The sequence below is a fragment of the Nannospalax galili genome, unplaced genomic scaffold (genome assembly GCF_000622305.1).
Source record: "Nannospalax galili isolate Female #2095 unplaced genomic scaffold, S.galili_v1.0 scaffold29, whole genome shotgun sequence".
Taxonomy (NCBI): Eukaryota; Metazoa; Chordata; class Mammalia; order Rodentia; family Spalacidae; genus Nannospalax; species Nannospalax galili.
Genome location: NW_008360305.1, coordinates 372589 through 397820, shown reverse-complemented (window position 1 = coordinate 397820; position 25232 = coordinate 372589). Strand labels below are relative to the sequence as shown.

The following is a 25232-nucleotide window of genomic DNA, read 5'->3' as shown; positions in this document are numbered from 1 at the left end:
CTTTGGAATAGGTTAACTAATCATTTTAGAGATCTTACCTGGGACTAAAAAGATTAAAATCACACATCACACAGCCTGGATTCATATACCAACTTTGCTTAGTATCCTGACTGCTTAGGTTTGAATGCTTAGGAACCAACTGATTATGAATAAGTCAGTTGCTATGAGAATCATTTAATAATGTATTAAATAAATGTAATATTGTTTTCCTTGCAAAATAGAGTGAGGATTCATCTAGAGAATAAATCTAAAAACTCAGCACTGACTGACTGCAGAGAACCTACTGTGTATCATCAGCTCTTCTTAGCACCTTACATAAAGGAACTCACACAATCCCCACAAGCTGTTGAGGTCAGCCCTACTTTACAGGTCAGGAAACTGAGGCACAGGGAAGTGTTTCACTTGTTCAAATCACACATGTGCTAACTGGAAGCCAGTGCTAACCAGCTCCACAGTCCTCGTTCTCACCTGCCGTGCTGTTCAGCACTCTGAGCCCCATGTACAAGCTCATTAACACTGTGACCGTCCTGCTTTATTGGGCATTGCCCTTTTTGTGCAAACCAATCTCATTTACTCCTTCTGATATATTAGCCCGTGAAACTTCATAAATAACAAGTAGCTTAATTTTTGAAAAAGCAGTGAGCTGGGCGAATAAAACACATGATGGGATGCAGAGGAATCCATCAGCCATTGATCAGAAGTCACCTTTCAACAGATGGAAAGGTCACCATTGAGCTTGATGACTCGGTCTACCACTGACTACAAGTAATCATTTCAAAGAACTATTAACTTAGAATAATCTGTTAATTCATATATACAGCTCAGATAGCTTATGCAACCAAATTCTATAAGAAAACTCCTGTTTGTTTTTTCCATGCCAAGTTTGCTAGCATGCTGATGTAAAACCACTTAGATGTGAGGTTTGCCCAGTACTGCCTGACCATGTGATTTTGGGCAAATCAGTTCCTTTACTCCCTTTCCCTGGTGTTTGCATATACAATGTGCAAGATAATATCTACAGACCCCGAAAACCAGTGCTGTCTCAGAATTAACAATCAATAAATGATGCTTATTACTAGTATTTCTTAAAGCACTAAAGTTTCTTAGGAAAATCTAACCCCTAGGGTTTCTTTCCTGTCCATATTTATCACTGATAGTCCCCTTCAAAAGCCAATGATCAGATTTCCTGTTAAAGTCCAGCAATTCTAATTTCTCAGAAGGTTCAAACAATATTATTATTCAATGCAAGTTTGAGTAGTCCCTCATTCTCTTTCGTGGCATTTTTATTGGATTTAATTCATTACAGCGACACCCCATTATCTCACAGTAGTCAGTCATGCGACTGAAAATTATGGACTCTGGTTCAGTGAGAGGCTCTAGTTTTGCTTCACTGACATATGCATAAATATATGTGGGAGTATATGTATGTATACACATGTATATACACATAGATGTTTGACTTTTTATTGATCCAGGCTGTTCCGTGACTCACTTTGTGACCCAGGCTAACCTCAAATTTATACCTAGCCCCTTGCCTCAGCCTCTTACGTGCTGGGATTACAGATGTGTGGTGCCATGCCTAGCCGTATAGCTTCCTTTTCAATTCCATAGCTCCAGATGTCATATGAAATCACCATCCTAGAACTTCTGGGCGACTACTGCCCATCAGCCTTTCTCTTACTTTTCAGATAGCTTAAAGGCAAAGCTATCCTGAACATCCTTTGTCTCTGAAATAAAATTATTTCAGAGTTTTCCTAATCAAAAACCTCAAGTGCATTATTTGGAATGTGTCTCGGGCAAATAAGATGTTTAAGTCCATGGACTAAAAATGATTTTCACACATGAAATGAAACCTGATCAGTTTATAGCCCCACAAGAACAGAACTCCCAAATTAGGCACTTCCAAATTCAGCCAGCCCTGCCAGGCGCCAAAGGAACTGCAAAATCAAAGCCTCTAAATCTTCCCTTCCATGACATATAAAAGATTCAGCAGAGTAGAGGTCAAAGAAATGAGGCGTTGGGGGAGGGGCAGATAAAGGAAAAGTAAAATAGTTAATTTTTTTTTTTTTTAGCATGAAGGAATAGATCCTAATTATTCTTTTATGCAGAAAATCCCTTTGGCTGTACACATGAATAAGAGCACTTAAGGCAGCAACATTTTTCTTATAATTAGAAGAAATTATGATGTCTCTCTTGAAAGGCAGAATGTCCCTTATCATGAAAACAGTGTTCTTTATCGTCCTTACTTTTTACGATAGCCTTCAAAATGAGGTTTTCTTGAACCTCTTGAAATAAATCTATTCCACTTTGAACTGCCGGAACTAACTATTAAAATGGGGCCTGATTCATCCTGAGAAACGGCCACATGCTCACTTGCCTGTGATAATAATGACTGCTAGGTGAATTATAAACAACACTGAATTCCTTTATCCTGTAACCTGAACTGTCCTGAGATGGAAAATGTATTGATCACCTCTTTTAATAGGCTGACATGTCTTGCTTTTACATTCATTTATTTATTGTTAACTAATATTTATTAAGAGAAGGTGTAAAGCTTTGGGGAAAAGATTGGATTTTCTGTGGGTGCTACATAAATCACAGTAAACAAAAAAAAATGCATGGGACATGAGGATAGAGAAATTAAGGGATTTATTTTAGGTAGGATTTAGAGGGTTAATAACACTTTGTGATTCCATGTCAACTCACAGAGTGCAGATTGTACAACTGATTCGTTATTGGCACCTAATGAAATTATTGGCACCAGGGATACAAAACCAAAGTTCACTGACTGCTCTGAGGGCTGGTCCTTGTGGCACCTGGGAAAAGGGCATTATTGTAAGGAGCTTCCTGAGGATCTTGCTTAGAGGTTTGCCGCTCACTGCTTGGGGCTCCCTCCAATTGCGTACAGCTAAGATGCATAAGTCCTTTGTGACCCTTTCTGTCCCTTGTAATACTTTCCTTTATTAATTCTTCCTTTACCCTTTTCATAATAACTTTCCGCTTACATTTCTCAGAAGCTCAAAGTATCTTTAAAAGGTTTGAAAAGAGTAACACAAATAATTTTAAAATCTTTCTTATAGTTGTGCCTCTCTGAGTTCACATAAAATGGTATTTATTCCTAGTATCTTAATATTACATTAAGCTGTTCTTGGCTCTAATTATCAGTCTACTTCCCATAAGGTAGTAGGTTTCTAGAGGGAAGAGGCTATACCTCTTCGACTATAGTGAGTACTGTACCTTCATCTATAGTGGTCCTATACCTTCAACCATAGTGAGTACTTGTTACATAATTTTAAAGGAAAAGTTGATGATGCTTCTGTTCCATCTTACATATGTTCTACACAGAGTATATTCAGTTAATTTACACTTAAATCTTTACAGCAATTCATCCCTTTATAAGACTCAGTGCTATCAAACAAAGACAAACAAAATTGAGTTTCTGTCTTCAGAAAAGTCAGATGGGACAAATAAAATGATCATAAACTACATGTGATAAAGACAAAACACTGGGATTTAGGGTAGCAGTAAATACAATTGGAACATGACCATTCATAGTCTTAAGAGTTATAACATGAGCCGTGCTTCACTTCCCTGTGTAGTCAGAGAAAAATGGGTAAATGACAACACTGGCAAGGAACACAAATAAGATCACTCACTGTCCGTGACTGTACCGCAAGCCCATGACATGAGCTTCCAGTGTGTAATGAGAAAGTAACAGAGCTCAAAGTGAGAGATGGAGCACATTTGGCCGAAGGGACAGGACGAGCTTTCTTGGGAAGATTTTTTGGAAGATGAGCCTGGAAGGGTAGAGAGAACATCCTCAAGAAAAAGGAGAAGCTAACATAGTATAAGGTAGGGCAGAGCAGGCAATAAATGCCACCCACGTAGAGAGAGGGAAAGGGACACGAATTCTTACTGTGGCCAGGAGATTGCAGTGGAGGAGGAGATGCTAGGACCTCACTAAAGTGAGGACCTTGGAGGGAAACCTACCACTGAACTTCTGGAAACGAACAGTTCTACCTACGTTAGTTGGAAACACCTGAATGGCAACAAGGGCAGTGGTACGAGCTCCAGAACGGTCTCTTACAAAGATATGGTGGATTCAGTTGCCTCACGTCTCCGGCATTCTTCACAAACCGGGACGTGAAATGACGACATACCGAGTGTTCAATAGTCATTCACTGATAGGCTATTGAGGTTCAGAAAAATGCTATACTTTAGCTGTGGAAAAATTATACATAACCTCTGATATTTGCGCATTAGCCCACAAAAATGATCTTTTAATCTCCTAGCAACCACATAGGAAGGAGCCTCATGAAGGTGCGTGTGAATCGTTTGGAAACGTGTTGTGCTTTTCCCAAGTTGCTTTTTGTGTAAAAATGACTAGAAATGTGTTAGTCTGTTGTATAATTATAAAACCAGCATACTTTAAGAAACCATAGCACATGGGTGCAGCTACGAACTACCTGTACCCTTTTATTTCTCTAGACTTTCATTCAAAATAGATGTACCAATCACAAAATGTGAGTCAGGTCCAAAACAAGGCTGAATGTGAAGATGACTGAGACAGGATTCCTGCTCTTAGACCTGCATATTCTGCAGTGCAGGAAGAACCGAAAATCAGCAGGCTTTTCCTCCCCTAAATACTGTCATAATACAGGACTATTATATGTAGCCATTATTTTCTGCCAGCTACAGTATTTAACAAAGCAATTGTTAGACAAATTACATTTTAATTTAATACCTAATTTTAAAACTTATTAATTCTGTAGTATGAAAAATGACAGGCATTTTAGAGATCACAATGTAGTTTTTGAGATTGGTGAATTAGAGCAATTTGGTTACAGATAACTGTAGAAATATTTCAATAAATAGTCAAGACAAATACATGTAGAGAGAAATGATTCAAGAAAGTTCCATGTTTGTCAATGGGCTGCTGTAATTGAATGAACATAAACATATTGTCTTTAAATCGTAGGAATAATTTTTAAAGATTAATCCTTCTTCTGTTTATCTTACAGAGATTCATAGTGAATCCAGCCTTTTATTGATCTGATAATTTGCTTTCCAATCTAGGTCAGAGGATTTTAAGAAAGTTACATTGGTCTACTGTATCCTCATGATGAATACAGACATCTTTAGAAATCACTAAATAGCCACTTCACACACTCTCTTGCTATTTTTGATAGCCTGAAACTTTATGTAGTTATACATCAAATCTACACATGCAAGTAATTCACTTTTTAAAGAGAAATTCTGCCAGGCCTGAAACAACACGTGCTACATAACCCACTGGGTGATACAGCCTTTTTCTATCATAATTTCAGTACAGGTTGAAAATCATATTTGAGAAAGTTGTACCTTTCTATCAATTCACATCCACAACCTAGGAGTCCCAACAAAGTATCTTTTTGGTTCACCCTGTTGGATGAATGACTGGATCATAAGGAGTTAAAGTAGTTTAAGACTTGAAAGAGAAAAATGTTCCTGGCAGGGAAGGCTTACAGCTAAATAATGCGTGCCAAGGTTGAGCTGCTCTTTCTTGCTTTCGTGCTGGACCTACATTATTCACAGCTGCCAATCAGCTAATCTGAAAAGAATTTGTTCTTTACCGAATTTCTCCTTTATTGCTCCCACCCCACTGGTCTGGTGTACATTGCCGCCAGCTATGAGGGTTTAGAAATAGTTCTCACACAGACAACAAATGCCTGGCTGTGAGTCGAAGAGCAGCGGACACAGGAGAGAAAGGGCTCTTCCTCATCCATTTCCCTTTCACATTTAGCCTTTGCTACTACAGCAGTGAAAAGCCCAGGCTATTCCAAAAGGAGAAATGGCCTGTCATTTTGGAAATTCAACACTGAAGTGTTACTAAGGACTGAGGTGCGGGAGTGGTTGCACGACTCTGCGATATGATGATGGAAGGGGAAAAAAAAAACACGCTTTCTGGCTGCACAAAACGCATTTAAACAAGTAGTGCATTGCACCTTCTGCCTAAGTTCAGCCTCATAGCGTGTGAGGGGAGGAAACTAGGCATTGTGATTTACAGCTGAAGACAAAGAGCTCTACAGAGGAAGCTGAGATCCATATACTGCAGTTATCTCTCCATCGACATTTTGAGTATCCTTATGTGTGCTTGCTAAGCTATTATGCCAAATATGATTGCACACACACATGCAGGTGAACAGGGCTTAGATATGAAAATAGATGTATGTAAAACTAATTGGAGATGCATCTCACAACCAAGTGAGGAGAAGTATCTTAGAAAATTTGATTAATACACCAGGGTCCATGCTCCTCCCCTACCCCCTGTTGGTATATTCATGAGGCAGTGGTTAAGAGTGTTGGAATTTTTGTAGGTCTACTGGGGAGTAATTATCACTCAATACATTAACAGTGAAAAATCAGAGATTGTTACCAGCTTTTTTCCCTTCCGAGACAAAGCTAAACTTTCTCCCAGACTGAGTCAAATGGTCTTTGTTCATTTCCTGCACCAATTTACCGAGTTGCAGTGCAGGAATGGCATTTATTTCTGTTGCAGATGTTTCTGTCCTATGAAAACCCAGATATAAGTGCTCTTTCTTCTGTCTAAAAGATTAAACTGCTGCACGCACGTTACAGACGGTGTACATGCCGGGAGGATTTCTGGTTGAATACTCATGGGTGGGTAAGGCAGTGTGGATTGGACCATAGCTGGTTTGACTTTTATTGTTGGCGCTTGAGTCAAATGCGTAGATATGCTCCCATCCCTGTAGGCTGAGGAGGCTGGTCACTGTCATTCACTCGTGTTGCTAATTTCACTCCAGCACAATGACACTCTTGGGGCTTCATCACAAACCCTGCTATTGCTGTGGCCAGGGGTAGGCTTAGCACTTGACCTTTCACAGATACCTACCTGAGGGCTGCTGAACCCACTATTTTCTTTACCTCTATCCTATCCCATTGGCTTCAGCCCCATGCCCCCTTTGCCTTAAACCCACAGATCTGCCCCTGCCACCTCGCTAAAGCCAGTTCCACTCCACATCATTTCCTTCTGTGAGGGAGAGTGTGAGACCACCGGCCTCCAGTGCACTGTAGAGCACACAGCAGCACACACAAGTGCTCTCATCCTGAAGCAAACTGCACAACAGCCTGAAGAGCCCAACTAGTACCAAGACAAATGCAGTACTCACTTTCTAACAAGCAAAAGAAACAACCGTTCCACACACTCAGCGTCTTCTACAATGTCGTAGTTTTGGTCAGAGATACTTCATTTGCTAAGACAGACACTGACAGTCCAACAAATACAGCATTTTATCTCCTTCAGCACCCTCTGACACATTGACATGCATGTACAATGCCAGTTAAATGTGGCTTTGTGAGACATGAACTACGTTGATGTGACTTATTGATGTGCACATGCATATATGTGTGCCTATAAAACACTGTGCCTAGAGAGGTAGAGTGCAAAGGGAGAGGAGAGAGAGAGAGAGAGAGAGAGAGAGAGAGAGAGAGAGAGAGAGCTCTGTTGGGCCTCATCCATGATGGAAAGATTGGAAAAAAAAAAAAAAAAAATCCAAAGGACTCACTGCAATGCAGTTTTACATACAGGCCGGTAGGAGCAAACGGAATGTTATTAGACCATAAAAGCACATCAGGCTGATTTATGGTTTCTGATCAAGGTTTCTGTGAAAATTACTCTGCATCAGCGGCTCAAGGTGACTGCTACCATTAATGTGTGGAAAATAAATGAGATGGGGAGGCTGATCGCGGAGGAAGGAAAGGAGTACCGAGGCGGTTTATACAGCACAGGTTCCCCATTTTGTTTTACAGTGCAGAGAAGCCCGTCATCAGAATGATTGCTGTGGGGCAGGAAAGGCAATTCTTGGTAATTAGATCTTATGGCACGTAGCAGGTGCTTTCTTATAGAGAATGTATCAGGATATTAGGACGACGCCTGCTTTCTGCATACCAGCTTTCCAGTTTTCTCATATTCACATATAGTAGCTTGAATTTAGAGGAAAATATGTTGTAATGCTGTCGCCCTATTTCTTTTTAATCGTATTCGCTCCAACTCTACAGATTTTTTCACTGTTTGCTGATGAAGAGTATTCCTCTCATCCAAATAAATAACCTTTCACATATGAGCTTCTCTAAGAGAACTGATATCCAAAAATATTTTGCATATTTTCTAGTTGTCACACACAATCCCACTGGCCTTTCTCTTCTCCCCCGTTTATAATTCAACACGGAAGCATTTCATCGATGAAAGGCTATGCTGTGTGTTTAGATGTGAACAAATGCCATATATCACAAGACTTTCAAACAGGAGTGCTGCAAAAGGGATACGCTGTTTGCTTGCAAGACGTCACAAGCCTCCTTTTCCTTACACCGGGCGGCTCCACTGGGGTAAGAGTCAGGGAGTGCGGACGCTGCTGCAGTCTAACTGTACATGCTGACAGCCCTGCACTGTGAAATACTCAAGATGAAACTGAGTAAATTAAAAGGTTTTCAAATCCTCTCGCTGCATCTCTTTCCCCGGCTGCTCATAGCTGCCCCGTGGTGCTTCTGAGTAGCCGTCCACATCTGGAACACCATAGTGTTTGCTTTCTCAGCTGGCCTCTGCTGTGGTGATGGCTGTTAAGAAACACACTCTGGGGAAACCCACAGGAAGGAGAGCACTGGGCCTCTAGCAGAGAGAACGCAGCCTGTGTTGCCCTAGCACTGTATTTTTTGCTTGTTTTTGGTGTTTTATTAGTTTTTTTTAAAGTAGCATACGAAAGAATAGGTTCCTCTATGGCACTTTATGTTGCTCCTATTCGTCCTCCTCCTCTGTGCCCCCTTCTCACTGCTCGTGTTTAAACACGTTTTCCTATTTCAGCAGCACATCTTGTTCCACTTCCCCTTGTTCATACCACAGCAAGGCTAGATGGAGAGGTTCACAGCCACATGGGTACATATATGAGACATCCCAGTCTCTCTTTTTCTCTCTTTCCCTCCATCCCTCCCTCCCTCCCTCTGCCTTCCTCTCTCCCCCTTCCCTCTCCTCTCCTCTCTCTCTCTCTCTCTCTCTCTCTCTCTCTCTCTCTCACAAACTATAAAATATTAATTGAAATGGGTACATCTTTTACATGGGTCAAAGGTACTGTTTCAAAAGATCAAATACATTCAAACCCCTGTCCCAAAATACAGATTTCATGACAACTTAATTTAGGTCCGGAATCCTTACTTCTTCAGTGAGGATTTCACTCACATTCCTAGGGATCTTCACTACAAGACTGAGAACTCACTAGATAAGAGCTAAAGCTCAGAAGAGACAAGCCTTTGGCCAATACCATTTCATTATGAGGAACAGAGCCAGTTTTCAACCTTTTCTGTCTTCTTTCTTTAACCTTTCTCTGGGTAAGAAACCACAGTTTAAGAAGTTATTACTGGGGGGTTGGGAAGCTGACTCAGTGCTCTTCCAGAGGACAGGAATTTGGCTCCCAGCACCCATGTTGAGCAGTTCACAACTGCCTGTACCTGCAGCTCCAGGGGATATGATGCCCTCTTCTGGGCTCCACATACCTAGTGACTGACTCAAACAAGGTTCTATGTAACTGGCCTAGCCTCTGCCTGCCTTAGTTTGTTGCGCTTTGCAGACTACACATTTCTATGGCCCCTTATAACACTGCTTTGTGGTTTTCAAAGTCTTCCTCACAAACCACACACATTATTCATGGATGAATACCCACCCACTCACTATTAGTAACCTAAACCAAAGAAAAGAACTGTCCTTCCCAGTTAATGATGCCCCAGTCCTACAACATACACATGCACACATACTCTGTGTAAAAGAGAAAATCTTAGGCCAGGAGAAAAATCAGAAATCTTGGTAGTGTGTGGGCATGCTGAAATGACTACCACATTTCAGGATTAACATTTAGTTCCGGGGCTGTGAAGGTGGCTCAGTGGGCAAGAGTGCTTGCTGAACAAGTATGAGGGCATGAGTTCCGATTCCCAGCACCCACATAAAATCCAGATGTGGCCAGGTCACCTGTAACTTACGTGCTGGTGGGACAGGGAAGACAAGAGGTTCACTGAGGTCTATCAGTCAGACAGGCTAGCTGAAAATTGGTGAGCTCCAAGTTCACTGAGAGACCCATGTGCAGGAAATGTCAGAGAATGATGATGCAGCACACTTAACATCCTACTTGAGTCTCTGCAGACATGCGCATGGGCATGCACCTACCCACACGTGTACGTACATATACACCACATCCACACATACAAAAAAAAATTCAGAGATTGTCTCTGAATCCCTAAGCTCCTCATAGACAAGAGGGACACCTGGGAGTTCCAGAGGGAGGCGTACGAAAGTAGGGCATCCTCGGAGAAGTAGTCAGGTCTTGTTGATTCACAGAGCTAGTTCTCTCCCCAGGGAAGATCTCTCTTCTATCCAATTTCATCTAAGTTATCGAAATATTCATAATTGCCAGGCTGGTGGGTTTTTGAGGTTTACAGGATTATTTAACTGATCCTTATTCCTGGAGGTTGGCAGCTCAAGGGCAGGGTTCAGAGTGGTAGATAGGCCTCTGGAGAAGGATGTCTTTATTCATTTAGGAAAGAATACCAACTAGCTCTCAAGCTTCTTAGAAGGACACAGATCCCCTTGTTGAACTATCCATTCTCATTGAATACCCTTAAAACTCACCACCTCTAAATGCAATTACACTTAGGATTATATTCAACACACACATTTTGATGGGGACACAAGTCCTCAAGCACAACTATAGTGGTCACTAAAGCCCTCTGCCTGGCCAAGGAAGCCACCCAGGATGCCTAATCATATGTATATGTGCATCTTAGAGGAAGGAACAGTGAGTCAGGTAACTCATAACAGCATAACTTATGCAAAGACAGCAAGAGTTGAGGACCACCATTTTTTCCAAGAACAGCCACCTACTGTCCCTTTTCCCGAGAGAACAAGCAGTAGACAGCTTAAATCGCTACTCTTTATAACATACACGGCAGACATTCCCTACTTAGAAATTCTACCACGCTTTGAACTCAGGGAACCATCTAGAAATAAAATGGTACTTTTTCTCCCTTTTCCAAGGAAACATGCTATGGTAGGTCTGTTAAAATTTAGGGCAGTGGAGAGAAACGATTTGCTTCTCCTTCTTTGTAGCCTAAACCCTCAGTGCTTCTACAATGCTCTGTGTTTTGTCGGGTTTGCTGTAAAGTACCTAGCAATTTTTTTAAGTACTGTAATTTTAAATTTTTCCATTTACTCTGAAAGACATCAGCTAGTAGCCAATCAGACAAAAGAAACAAAAGAATGACAAAGCCCTTTAATATGCAGATAAGAACCTTCCAAGCTTCACATGATAAGTGCAATTTATCACAAGAGATTTCATTTTCTTTGTGTTCTTTGCAAAGTTTAGTAAACCCTTACAGAAAACTTTTCAAGCCATTTATCTCTCTTGCATGCAAAAAAAACTCATCTCCTATACAGCCTCTGTCATAAAGGATGGAGACATGATACCACCTTAACCATTTGAGGATATTATCAAGTTATGAATGTCAAGATTGTTTTGTGGCAAGTTATGAATGTCAAGATTGTTTTGATATAAAAATTTAACTTGTGCCTTCTTTTGCTGCAGAGTTTAAGTTTAGAATTAATTTTTCCCTTTCTTGAAGAAGAATAACATCTCTTTTTTGAATGATTAACCCTTAAATATTCAACATGATTCACTACAAAGATCTTGCAGAATGGTGAGGTACGATGGGGCAAGCAAAGGGAAGAGATCGGAGTACTTCTTAAATATTTTGGACAGAACAGAGAAAGATGAGCTGCCCTGAATGTCTAGAAAGGGATTCTATCTGGCTCTGTCAAAAAAGGGGAGAGAGAGGAAAGCATTTCCACCATGTCTTAAAAAATGAGGCAGCATTGTTTGATGCCTGTTTCAGGAGCCTGGCCTACAGGAAGCTCTGCAAATCCTTGAAAAATCCTGGGAGGCATGCAGAAGCTATCTAGGAGCTCAACTGATATGGATATCCTGGGTACCCAAGCATCAGGGTGGCTGTGCTTTCTAGTTTTTTGTTTTGTTTTGTTTTTCTGGAGTGTACTTTTCTTCCTTTCCAAATAGCAGTTTATCCAGATGTGATCCAGCTGGAGTAATGCTAATCCAGGTTTATGAATATGCTAGGTCCATAGTAGACTTCTCCTTTGTGAATCCCAGCATTGACCATATACACCACTAAGACTCTGACCATATGAAGTTCAAAACAAAAGGCAGAGGGTCTTGACCTACAGGAAAGTATGGAAGAAACAGCAGCAAGTAGAACCAGTTAAGGGACCCATTGACAATCAGGTGGTGTTCTCCTTTCATGGAAAAGAGGTCTTTCAATTTACAAGTAGTTTATTCAGTTTGTCAGAGAAAGACCCAATTGAGAACATACACTGGCCTGAAGTATCTGTTGCCACCGGAAACCCATGCTCTACCATTAGGTTGAATCACATAGTTTCAAATGCTCAACTACTTGACTTACTAAAATAACAGGTTTTGGGGATATAATATATTAGGCTATTTGGAGACACTGGAACATCATGATAGCTAAGGAATTTTCATATAAGAAGCTCAGTTTTCTGGAGGAAGAAGATATCCAAGGAATTTATAATGGAGCTTCATTTTCTTAGCAAACCCACTGCTTTTCCTAAGTACATATTTGGACTGCCGCCCACCTCTGGTTCAGCCCCAGCCCTACTTGCCATTGCCATTAACCCTGACCTTCCTTCTAGCTATTTTTATAACATACACAACATAAAGCAGGCTTCACCTTCAGCCCTTTGGCTTTCTGTATTTTCAGAAATAAAACTTTATTTACATTTCATTCTTTAATAATTGCACGTGTGTGCGTGTGTGTGTGGTGTGGTGTGGTGTGTGTGTGTGTGGTGTGTGTGTGTATGGTATGTGTGTGTGTGTGTGTGTGTGGTGTGATGTGTGTGTGTGGTGTGGTGTGTGTGTGTGTGGTGTGTGTGTGTGTATGGTATGTGTGTGTGTGTGTGTGGTGTGATGTGTGTGTGTGGTGCTTAGGGATCAAACCGAGGGCCTCATGCATGCAAGGCAATCACACTACCATTAAAGTTTATTCCCAGTACTGTTCGGTCTCTTTCTCTCTGCTTCTTCTATCATGATGACTTAGTGACATCCGAATCTAGGATTCGCATGCTAATATGTATGCATGCTGCCTATCTTGCTTAGAAATAGATCCATATTCCTTCAGGCTTAAAAAAATACTTTATTATTAGGATTAATACTTCCCAGATGAAAAGCTCTACTTTCTTATTTTATCTGAGCAAAGAATGTTTCAATCCAAGCCCTCAGTGTGTGACCCTCAAACGTTTTTTTTCTTTCTTTTATCCCTCCCTCCCTCCCTCCCTTCTTCCTTCCTTCAAGTTCTTCTTTCCCACTGAGCTAGGGATAACTGATTGAAGCCATCTCATTCGACTTCTCGCCCTCCAAGCATGGCACTTCAAGTCACTTGAAAGCCCTTCTTTGCCACCTCCCACAGCACATCCTAGCCTACCCTCCCCACACAGATCTCTCCTGTCTTTGTCTTACTCAGCCCCAGAGCTTACTGTGTGCCCTTCTTGTTATTTGATATCATCTTCCCTCTTCTCCCTCCAGCAGATGTTACCGCACTGTGGGTCCTTACTCTACCCAGAGCTCACTGTGTGCCCTTCTTGTTATTTGACATAATCTTCCCTCTTCTCCCTCCAGCACTCTTCTCCTTACTGCACTGTGGGTCCTTACTCTACCTTCTGCATGGACTTCTGCATCCCACCGTCACTATTTCTACACCAAATTATCCCATATGTTGTTGAAAACCATTACTTCATGTAACTTTCATATTTCTGCTCCAAATATGAATGATTCCTTAAAAAACAATATGGAAGAAAAGAGGAAGAGAAAACAAGAACCAGCATGATGCTGGTCATGCAAAGCAGAACCCTCAGCTACTGGGGACACTGCAATGTGCATAGTGCTTCCTGGTTACCATGCTCAGTCAGGTGCAGGCCAGGAAGAAATCCAGAGCTTCTTTTCTACTTTTAATTCTTTTTTTTTATGTCTATGAGTGTTTGGCTTGCATGTATGCTGGTAGGGGCCCTGGAGGCCAGACAAGGGCATGTGATCCCCTGGAACTGGAGTTATAGACAGTTGTTAGCCACCATGTGGGTGCTGGGAATCAAACCTGAGTCCTCTGCAAGAGCAGGCAGTGCTTTTAACTACTGAACATCTCTCCAGCCCCGAACAACAGAATTTCTAATTGGAACTCAGGCTCCAATACAGTGCATTAGAAATACAGTGAGAACGACGTGTAGTTTCCAGGATCATGGAGGGCAATCAATGTCGGGCTTCACAGGACTTCGAAGAGGTGCTGCATTTGTTGAAATATTCCTGCTTTCTCCCTCCCAGCAGCCATCAGTTGCCAAAAGTTCCTTAGATGAGGTGGGAATTTCTTACCCACAGGGATGGAACTCTTGGTGGGCCCAGTGGATGGAACCACACAGAAGGACATTTGGGTACACAAAACAGACTCTACAGGCCAAGTTTTATACATATATATGTGTGTGTTTTATATATATATATATGTATTATATATATGTGTGTTATATATATAAATATATATGTTGCATATATTTTTATATGTAATCATAAATTGGGTGGGGGGCAGTAAGGGGAGGTGTAGATAGGGGAGGGAACCAAAATACTATCAAACTATATTGTACGAAAATTGTAAAAATTCAATCAAAAAGCACTCTTCTTTTTCATTTAGCCTGGTGAAAATGTGGGCAGGGTTGAATTGGAGGTTAAGTCAGTCAAGTCACTTAGAACGAGGGACATAACGCAGAGGTCAATAAGCCATTCCTCCACTTAAAACATGGAATGGTTCTTTAGTGCATTAAAGGGCAATAAAAACTCTTTGTGTCCTTGAACTTTCCCTGTCTCTTCCACACCTCCCCCAATCATCCATCTAACCAAAAGAAATTCTACACTCCTCCACTTCATGGCTTCAACTTCCTGAAACTCTCTCCTAGCCTTATCTATCTATTCGAAATACTGAATGTCAGCCACTCCAGTGCTGATTTGATCTCACTTCCTCCACAGAGCACTCTTAAATCAGGTAAATACTCCAAGGTGCATGCTCCTCGGGACTTTGACTTCTTATACTGTGCTGATGAAGCCATAAGCTAACAATCTATTTTCCAGTACACAGCATTCATAAGAGTACACTGATTTAATCGTGCTCTCTATGGACACTTTGTTCTGCTCTTGTTCCTTCTACAAAAGTATAAGCATTATTTTTCAGATGGGCCCATGAATTAACTCATTAATCCTTTTTGAAACCTACCACAATATCTTGTTCAAAACAGGACCTAATAAGATTTGTGTAATTTACTAAATTATATCATTATGTAATTAAATTGTGTACTCTAATACTTGAACACTGCCACTGGCTGTGTTGGGGCACTTTACAGTGAATATAAGTTAATTGCTCTTAATATTTGCATTCAAAGCCCGAAGACCCCACTATTAAAAAAAGTTTTGATCTTTCACAGAGGTCCCTCACCTCAATAGTATTTAGAATCTCCAGCTGCTTTGATGGCCACTGAGTGTAGTGGCTTCCAGCTAGCAAGAGCTTAATCCAGGCACTTCAGTCCCACCAAGCAAGCATCAAGGCTGGAGTGCTGCCCCTGCTCTGATTGTCATGGTTACAACTGGTAGATCCCACAGTTATACCTGGATACATACTTACATATAAGAATTCGGTGCTAGGGTCCACATATGAAGGAGAATATTTGTGATTTGTTTTTCTGATCCTGTGTTACTTCACTTAGTATATCTAGATCCATCCATTTACCTACAGATTTCATGAGTTTGTCTTTCTTTACCGCTGAGTAGAACTCCATTGTGTAAATGAACTACCTTTTCATTATCTACTCGTCAGTTAAGTGATCCTGCTCATATGAATCTACAGCAATGGTGTCAGCGTACGCAAGTCCCATGCAAACTGAGGCAGACAATAACCCAGCATAGAACTGGGGAAATGGACAGGAGACCCCAATCCTAGCTGAAGAAATATTGGGAACTGATTACTGCTGGGTGAGGAAGAGCTGACCTTCCTAAGGGGATATACTCTAGATAAGCTGACAAGACCTCAGTAGGTGAACTTGCACTGCAGAAGGTCTGGAGACCCTAACTTGACACAATCAGCCTTAACACAAATGACAGAATGTATGAATTCCAGTGGGGGGAGGGCGGCTACGGGAGGGTACCAGTAAAGATTAGGGTATAAAGATGATTAAGGTTGATTGAGCTATTCTGTACAAAATAGCAAAAATTCAAGAAAAGCAAATTCTAAAACAAAACAAAACAACTGGTAGATCAGAAATACTGATCATTACTTTTTGTCATGAGAAGAAGAAACTTTTTACTATACTATGTTTGATGATGTGGCAGGGTGAGTGAATGCAAGGCCTTCAGTTAGGCGACAGTATGACAAATCTTTGTCCCAGTGACTGTTACTCACTACTACAGCTAGTAAAGCCTTTACTTTTCCAGTCCAGGCTGTGTTAGTCCCATAGAATTTGCACAGTTTGCTCTCTGGCGTGTGACAATTCCTGGGCCTCTGGGACATGAAGAAGCACTACTTGTCCAAACTGCTTGCTAGACCATTGTAATGTAGTCCATACTCATTCACTTGAGCAAGAATGTTATATGACTATTACTCTTCTATGTTACTTTAGAATGTGTCTCCAGAAAAGACACATTAACGAGTTCAATTTGTTTCATTCAACTTACTATACAGGAGAAGGTGATCCCCCAGTTTTAATCCCATGTTGGCCGAGATGCGATGAGCTCTAGTATTGGCCTCCCACCATACTTTCTTTCTCTTTGATCTTCTTTGGCTTATAATTTCAGCAAGCTTCTTCCATCATGAAAGAAATCTCTGTGGAGGACCCTACATTCTTTTCTGAACAGGTCTCCATTAGAGTCACAGTGGTTCACTTGACAAGTGTGTAGTCCTGCATTTGGTTGTTGGTCAAGTCCAAGACTTTTCTTTAATTCAATGAGATGTTATTTCCTAATATATATTAGTGAACTCAAGCGATGTGAAGTGGAGAGAGTAGTCACTGAACCCTTTATCCTGGCCATGGAGGTTGTTAGTAATCACAGAATAAAGTATTTAAAGTCTTCTCGTGTCCTTGAAGAACATTTTGATCATGACCATGTTAGGTTAGTCAAAGGAGTTCTAGCTAATATATGCAAATCAATAAATTCCCTGAGGCAGGGAGAAGAAATCTGCTCTAGCAACAGGGCAGGACACACAGAGGGCTGAGAGTCGTGCTGCTCATGCCAACCAGTCTGGAAAAATCACATCATTTATAAACCGTTAATGGAAAATTTGTAATGACCACCATCTAGTCAAAACATATGAAGCAGGTTGGGAAGTACGAAAGTGCAGCTACATTGAAGAGAATCATCAAGCAAGGGAAAGCCAACAGACCTGGAACGTGTGCTCGGATCAACAGAGGATATCAAAACGCTTATTTCAACTACATTTCATAAGGTCAAGCAACCATCTGGAGGAAGAGAAGGTGCAGAATACCAGGAGGAACAGGCCTAGTGTTCATGAAAGGGTGACAGTAGTTCACAGTGCTTCATGATACTTTGCAAAAGAACTACAAGAGCCTGAAGTTTCCCACCTGATACTTGTCTGAGGAGATAGAAATGTTAATTACCAGATCTCACCATCACTCATAGTAAAAATGTATCAAATTATCATAATATGTCCTATAAGTATACAGAAATATGTCAATTAAAAAATTTAAAGATCCAAACCTGTGTACATGCCCATCCACAAACATCCACATACACACACATACACACACACACACACACACACACACCACAATAAACAAATAAATAAGCAAATAAATGAACACATCTTAAGATTTTAAAAAAAGAAGACCCACTCGCTGGCATGCAATGATGCTACACAGAGGGCCTGATTTACATTCCCCTCATGATTAATGAGACTATTTTTTTCACATTTTTTTGCCATTTGTATTTCTTCTTTTGAGAAATGTCTGATTATATGATTTGTTCATTTTCAGTACAAGTGTTTAATTTTTTTCCTTATAATCCTTGGTTATTACTTATTTTTTAATTATTTATTTAATAACCACACGATTAGAAGCATTTCATGACAACAACATTGACATATTCAATAACAATTTCCATAGCAAAGATGCATCTTTTTCAAAATTGGCTGTAGATTTTTAGGTTCAGAGTTGAATTAATACAGTTATACAATATTGCACTCAGTATAAACCCTACAAGATATAAAACTGAATGAGGTTTTAACTTTAAAAACGTTCTTACATCAATGCTCAGGTGCCAAGGATCTCAGAAAGTAACTGACTGTGACTAGTAACAATCAGATATATAGAGATTAGAGATGCATGTGCAAACACCCAAGTATTAGTTGCTTTAAAAATGAGTTTTTCTGTATGAAACAGTATGTTTTAAAATGAAACGATTATTACTTATTTGTCAGATGAGTGTTTTGGAATGTTTTCTCCTGTTCTGCTGCTGAAAAATATTCTCAAAGAATATCAAATGATTCGCTGAAAAAGGGTACATTTTCTTATATGTAACTAATACTCTAAGAGCAGTATTGCTACTTTTATAATAATGTGTTCTTATTGTAACAAATTAGGGCATAGAAATATACTTTATAAGTTGAGCATTCCCACCCCAAGCCAGTCTCCTGAAGTAAGTAAGCAATAGAGGAAAGACTCATCTCTGTTGGCCTCTCTGATGCCCCTTTCCCTGTCCTGGACCACGTTTGTGCTCATCGAGGGCCCTTCTGATCCCTCTTATTCAGATGGCCTATAACCACCACTTCTCTCTTCAGGACCCTGTCTACATTCTTTTCTTATTTTGCTCAATAGAATTCTATTGCTTTTTCTTCCACTTGTTCATTCCCTTTATGTCATCACTAACTCTTTCTGAATGTTCTCAAATACCGTTTCTTCAATGTCCCAAAGAAATTCAATGACCATGCCCTCTGCCCATACCTGTAGTCGCTTCTTCCCTATTGAACACCCCTGCAAAGGGGAAGTAAATACAGAATATGGTGGTCAAAGACGAGGAATGTTCTTTAATATTTACAGATCTGCTGTTAAGGAGAAATAGCACTGTCAGTTAGACAAGAGCAAACTCTGTACCTAGGGCAAGTTTGTGCCTCCTTGAAGCAAGCGTTTCTTTCACCTGAGAGAAAATGATCTAGTTAACAATACAGCACATCACGTATAGTCTGTAAAGGTGGCTGAACAACGCACATCTGTGCTCTGGTGTGATCCTCCTTTGACTTCCACAGTTAACAGTCCAGGACAGTTTCTCTCCAGCCCCATCATTTCCTGCTAGACTGTGAAAAGAACCTCTTAGTTGAACTCATAGCTGCAATCTCCAGATGTTCAATCTCAGTCTTTTCCTTGACTTGGCAAAGAAAAATCATTTTTAGAAAAGTAGTAATGATGGAAAATTGAATGAGCCCTTCCTTAACAGAACTTTAGACAGCAGCTCATCAGGCCTCTGTCCTACTTGAACTTGATAGGTTGACCTACTATCTAACTTTCACTTCATCCCAGTGTTCAACATGCAGTGCACTCCCCCCAGTTCCTACACTGCGAGGAAAATCTCCAGTCCTTACTCAAGTGTCAGACAAAGCACTCGCTCTTGTTTCAATGAAGTGTTTCTGAAATTTCTTCTCACGGCAGCCCGAGAGTAACTCCCTTTCCCTTCTGTTCCTTTTGCAATCTTCTGCCATATCACCTATAAAATATCTTTGCTTTATTTAATTCAATGTCTTTTATGTAATTCTCAAATCCAAAGTTCAGCACAAGATTTCTCAATCTTGGCACTATGGACATTTTGGAGCAGATGCTTCTACAGTGAGGGCTTTCCAGTGCATTGTGGGATTTTTTTTTTTTTTTTTTTTTAGCATCCTCCTGTCACCTCCATCACAAAAATCCAGAACCACCAATGCTGAGCCAGGGAGATGGCTCAATTGGTCTAAGTGTTTGCTGTACAAGCCTGGCAATCTGAGTTTGAGTACTAGAGCCCATGGACAGAAGCTGACTCCTGAAAGCTGTCCTCTGATGTGCATGCATCTCCAGATACAGCATACACGTGAAATAATAACTAATTAAAGAATTGTCAATGCCTCCCTGTGGGCAAAAGGAGCTCTATTTGGAAGCAGTTTGCTTAATCCACATCTGGCCATGTGAAAACACATGGACTCCATAAAACATAGGTTTTAACCATGATCAGCAATGGCAAGAAATGGAATAAATCAACATATCATCCTATGTTTATTCCCAACAGTAATGCACTGGGTAGGAAGTGGGCTAAGAAACAAGGTCACAATATGAGGACTGTGGAGACAAAAACTAAAGTCTCTGTGGAGAAGAGCAGAGCAGAAACAGGAGTGTGGCCTCTCCTCTCTTCCAGTCCAGCTACTCAGCAGATGGGCCAGACTTTCAACCTCACTCTTTATGCTTAACCCAGAAAGGTGTTGTCTTTATTCCCCAATAGCAACACAATCAGAGCTAAGCACTGCTCTAAATGCAAACAGACTTCACTGGTTCATCAAGGTGCACAATAACTTTGTATTTTCCCAGAACTGATTGCCGGCCTCAGAGAACAGAAAAGAGATGATGAACTCTCCACCTTAATGGACCAAAATGAGCTGGAACTTCTTCTCTTCCCCTTTGTGGCTGTGAACGCCAAGCTTTGGAAGACACGCACAGAAGCAAACACAGCTGTTTTTGCATCCTAATGGGTTGGGTTTTTTTAGGGCAGGTCAAATATATTTTTGCACTGAAATAAAGAACATGTGAGCATCATAATGGAAATGCAGAAATCATAAATAGCAACGCCAAAGCCAGCGCAGCGGCAGGCACAAAAGATCAGCAAAGTAGACCGAGTGTTAAAAATAAAGTAGGTTCTGAAGTGACACACTGAATATAGGAATCTTTCCTTTTGTTTTTTAAAGCCACTGTAATAAATGACAGTAATAGCAACTTTGGCAGGCTGCTCAAAGCTGGGCATCTAAAGAGAAGTGATTCTCTCTTCTCTAACAAAAATAATATTAAAATGAAACCAGGGTATTTATTTCCCTTTTTAACACAGCAGGGATCACTTAGAGCAAATGAGTCTAACAACACTGTACTCCAGATGCACTGGGGCTTCTCTGGATGACCGTCATCATCAAGCACGGGATGAATGCATGGATCGTCTAACCACACCTGCCAAGTCTACCCCTGCCCTTCCACCTGCAAAGCACTGAGCTTTTTTTCTTCTGAAAGTTTTTAAGGTAAGATTAAACAGAGCATTCGTTTCCACAATTTCTTGCCTCACCCTACGCTATCCCCAAGCCAGAGAGAAAGGGATGGACCTAAATGCTGCACTGTGATTAGAGGCCAGATGTGGAAAGACTCACCAATTCAACCGTTTGTTTTTTTCAGCACCTCCATTATGTAGAGTTTATATCAGTTCCTGTGAAATAAAAATAAACTAAATAAACATTTTTCTTGCACTCACAAAATATGAAAGCAGACCACAAACTCAGGAAGCAATCATATGTTTACCAAGTAGGCTGCTGATATCAGAGATCAAGGCCGGGAGTCCTGGATCTTCAAGGGGCTCAATCAATGAAGGTTTTCAAGAGGAATGTTTAATTGTTGAAGTGCATGACAGGGACACTTAAAGGTGGAACAGGCCCTTATCAATCTGAGAGAAACTAGATTTGAAGCACTACAAGCCATGGGGGTGAATTCAAGGGCACCAATATGGCTTCCCTTGTAGCCTTGAGCAAGTGGCCCAATCTCCAACTCATTTTTCTTATTTATGAAATACTGTAACACTGATTCCTTTTTCATAGATTTTTGGTATATTTTAGGTGAGGTAATTCACCTTGTGTGTGAATAAGCAATGGAGATGTTATTACAGCTATTGCAATGACTTCAGAGCAGCGAACTTTAAATGACTGGACAGAGGAAAAATGCTCCAAGTTGATCAAAAATGCTTTCTGTTGATGCTAGCTAGGACTGAGGGTGAACTGGTTTTCTTCTTGAGAATATTCTGCATATTTTATGCTTACCATAATGAGCATATGCTATTTTATAATCAGTAAAACATCAGCATTTAAGGCATATTTTAAATTTAAATTTATTGAATGAATTATTTGGCAAGATAACAAATGTTAATACAACTCACATAATCAAGTGACTTTTGAATGTACAAAGTTATGATTACGTTGAATACTGAAAATTGTGCCAAACATGTCCTAGCTCACATACAGAAATGGAAAAGTGTATTTTTCGTTCTTGGGAAAGTAACTTGTGAATAAATGTGTCCTTCACTCTATCTCTACTAACATAGTCCATGTGACTTGCTATGCAGCTAGATGAAAGGCAAACCGGAGCTCCACCAGCTAGAGAATCAGAGCTATGAACTAAAGCTGAGTTTCAATCCCAGCTAAGGCCCAGCAGGCACTCACCGACTGCCTACTCTGTGATGGGCATTTTCTGGGCACAGGGACTGTCATGGTGAAAAAACAGCAAATGTGTACTTTAGGATATGGCTGTTAACTATACATCCCTGTCTCCTTTCTTCAACTAGGCTAGATTGAATCAAATGAGAACATATTGCATGTCCCATGTAAAACAAGTACACAGACCTTTCTTTGCGGGTATTTTCCTCTAGTATTCATATGTATCAGGTCTCCCATTTTTAAAATAATAACACAGTAACAATACTAATACTTCCTTAAATCCACATCCTTTCCAGTTAGTAATTCATTTTTCTCCCACAGTTTTTGCCTTTGCTGCTGGGAAGAAATGTGCAGTTACTGTCTTCATCTCTTCCCCTTTTTTTTCTCTATTCAATCTGCTCCAATAAGCTTTGATCCAGAAACTGATTTTGTCAACAGGGCCACAGATAGCAAACACAAGAACGATACTCCTCCGGAATGATGAAGTAAAAACAGCTGTGTTTTCCAAGTAGCTAAAGCAATTTACCAGCTACACTCACAACAGCTGTGCTCCAAGTCACTCTAGCAGACTGTAGGGAGACTACTCCACTGCTCCCCACTCCCATTCAAGGGGCTCCTTCCCACAAGGATAACCCCACATCCAGTGTCATCACTATCACCAGTAACCTCGGCAGGGTCAAGGCAATGCCAATCTTCAGTTTTCATTTTGCATTGCAAAATCATGAAGGCAATATCTGTTTTCTTTTTTTCTCCTCTCTGGTTCCTCTTTGTCCTTTTGAACACTGAAGTTGCTTTAGACACTAAACCTTAAATATATTCTAGCTTTTCTCTGCACCTGAAAGTTAGCATGCCCAAGACTGAGATCTTCATCCCCTCTCCACTGAAGCCTGTTCCTCCTGCTGTTAAGATCATTGAGGCCCAAACCTTGGAGCTACTCAGTATTCCTACTTCCTTTCTTACCCACACCCACTAGCATGCTATACTTACTGGTATCACCTCAGTAGTGAAAGAATTCGACAATGTCTCACCACCTCCATCACACACAGTGTCTATGCTACCACCATCAATCATATTCCAGTTGCTTCCTGACTGTTGAATCTGCTTCTGTTCTGGTCCCTTTCAGTCTGTCTTCCACATGAGTCAGCATGCTTCTGTTACAAACTTGCCTACTTGAAGTTGTCCAGTGGAATCCTCTAGAACTCAGGAAAAGCCAGTAAAGCTGGGTATCTCCCACAAGTTTCCCACTGCACCTGGCCTGTGTCGCCTTTCAACTCTTAACACCTGCTCCCAACACACACACGCACACACACACATACACACGCGCATGCATGCACATACACATGTGTGACCATATATAAGAATGAAAGAGAGAGAGGAGAAAGATTTGTTTGATTTCTACACTTACCAGTTCACACCAAGCATACTTCAATTGTTTTTCCCTCTGTTCCTAATGCTGAAATATGTTTTCCCCTAGAAAGTATCCTGGGTTGTTCCTTTATTTTCTTAAATATCACCCTCTCAGTGATGCCTATCTAATTTCCATATTTTAAATCTTAGCCCTGTGTTTTGCTTTTCAATCATATTATTCAATAATATAAAACACAATTTACTTGTAATCAGAATGACAGTTAGTAGGTTGTCAATACATAGTTATTGAAAATTAGTAATTATTAATTACATAATAATATGTTTACAACACTTGAATGAAGATATTGTAGTCATTAATACTGGCACCACCTTTTACTGAGGTCTATCTGAACCCTGAAAACTGAAAAGGGGACGATGAATATGGTGGTGTGGGGTGGTCCAGACATCTCTCTACACCAGGCCAAGCGCCTACAGTAACTTGGCAGAACGTATGAGCTGGAAAAGTAAAATGATAGCAATTCCCATATATTAAATTTACCTCATTTTTACTTCTTTTATTCCTAAACAAATGAGACTCAAGAGACAGTAAGAAATACTCCCGAAGAGATACATGAAATAAGCTATACAAGACTTCAAACGTGATGGTTTAAAAGCACAGTTGTGAAATATGCATATATGAACAAGCTGAGTGGCACTGCTGTCACCACAATCCTACTCTGCAGCCTTTGCCAGTCCCGTGTGATCGTTTGACCAGTCAGTCTGCATCAATGCAGTAGGACCTGAGAAATGAAACTCTCTGAGTGACTCCTTTGGCGTGAAGCTCATTTTGAGATGACAAACCACATAATTTCAGCTTCCAGGATTGCCTAGTCACACTACACAAGACACCAGCCTAAGAGAACATTAGCCCCCCTGTAGATTTCACACAACTGACAACAGGGCTGTCAGTCTCCAACACATGGATGCAATTTGCAAAGGAACTCAGTCTACCTAAACTCTCCATACAGACAAATGTTTACATAAGCCAGTATGTATAAGGAATGATGACAGTTAAAAAGGAACGACTATCGTTCTAGCCAAGGAACATTACAAGCTACGTGATGAGAAATTTTCTTTTTTGGTCTTTTTTCAGACAGGGTCTCCCTGTAGCCCCAGCTGGCCCGGAACTCACTGTGTAGACCAGGCTGGCTTTGAACTCACAGAGATCCACCTGTTTCTGCCTCCCAAGTGCTGGGATTAAAGGCATGCACCACCATGCCCAGCTATTTTCTCATTTT

At 40.6% G+C, this 25232-nt stretch overlaps 1 long non-coding RNA gene across 1 annotated transcript in view; it reads right to left on the bottom strand.

Annotated features, from left to right (window-relative positions):
* The window catches only part of LOC115068661, a 58509-nt gene extending 36956 nt beyond the window's left edge, over positions 1–21553 (bottom strand). Inside the window, exon 1 of the long non-coding RNA XR_003847988.1 lies at positions 21535–21553. This is a non-coding gene — a long non-coding RNA (uncharacterized LOC115068661). The remainder of the gene's footprint in view (positions 1–21534) is intronic.
* Positions 21554–25232: the final 3679 nt, after the last annotated feature.